The following is a 1,291-nucleotide window of genomic DNA, read 5'->3' as shown; positions in this document are numbered from 1 at the left end:
GCTACTGAAAGGCTGAGGTGGAAGGATAGCCGGAGCCCAGCAGGTCGAGGCTGCGGTGGCTGGGAGTGGCCACTGCACCCCAGTCTGGGCGACAGAGTGAGATTCCAACTCAAAAAAAAAAACAAAACAGTGCTGGGATTACAGGCTTGAACCACTGTGCCCGGCAAAATAGAGATTCTTAAGAAAACAAGCTGGGCAGAGTGGTTCATGCCTATAAACCCAGCACTTTGGGAGGTTGAGGTGAGATGATTGCCTGAGCCCATGAGTTTGAGACCAGTCTGGGCAACTTGGTGAGACCTCCTCTCTACAATAAATAAAAAAATAAAGCCGGGCATGGGAGCACACTCCTGTAGTTCCAGCTGAGATGGAAAGATAGCTTGAGTCCAGCAGGTTGAGGCTACAGTGGCCATGAGCGTGCCACTGCACTCCAGCCTGGGTGGCAGAGTGAGACTCCAACTCAAAAAAAAAAAAAGAAAAAGAAAACAAAACAAAAGGCTAATGGAATATACCAAGTTAAGCATAGTATTAGCCAGACTTACCAAGTTAAATGAAGATTCAAATAAAAAAATAGAATAGGAAAAAGAACTACAGATGGTACAAAGTTTTTAAAGCATAATAATAGAGACTTATGTGCAACTATTATAAGTCTTTATAAAGTGGAGCTGAAGAATTTAGAAAGAAGTGTAGTGAGGTATACAGTATACTATAAACTCCTTGAAAAAATAAGATGCATTAATGGCTGAATTGATGGATATATAGATGACAGGTATGTGATAAAAGTAGCATGTTAAAATGTTAATGGTAAAATATAGGAGGTAATTATGTAGTTATTCATAGTTATTCAAGGTGTGTCGTCATTCCATAATATTAAAAAATTCCTTCTTTTTTTGAGTTGGAGTCTCACTCCATGACCCAGGCTGGAGTGCAGTGGCACACTCACGACCACCGCAGCGTTGATCTGCTGGGCTCCAGTGATCCTTACGCCTCAGCCTTCCAAGTAGTTGGAACTGCAAGCATGTGCTACCATGCCCTGCTAATTTTTTAAAAAAATTTTTTATTGTAGAGATGATGTCTTGCCAAGTTGCCCAGGTTGATCTGGAACCCACAAGCTCAGGCAATGCACTCGCTTTGGCCTCCCAAAGTGCTGGGATTACAGGCTGAGCCACCGAGCCCAGTCTCAACATTCTTTCAACTTTCCTTTATGTTTGAAAATACAACCCAGGCTCGGTGTCTCAGCCTGTAATCCCACGCCTTTGGGAGGCTGAGGTGAGTGGACTGCCTGAGCCCGCGG

This window comes from Carlito syrichta, unplaced genomic scaffold (genome assembly GCF_000164805.1).
Source record: "Carlito syrichta isolate Samal-C Ts95f unplaced genomic scaffold, Tarsius_syrichta-2.0.1 Scaffold307102, whole genome shotgun sequence".
Lineage (NCBI taxonomy): Eukaryota > Metazoa > Chordata > Mammalia > Primates > Tarsiidae > Carlito > Carlito syrichta.
Note: the sequence above shows the minus strand (reverse complement) of the source record.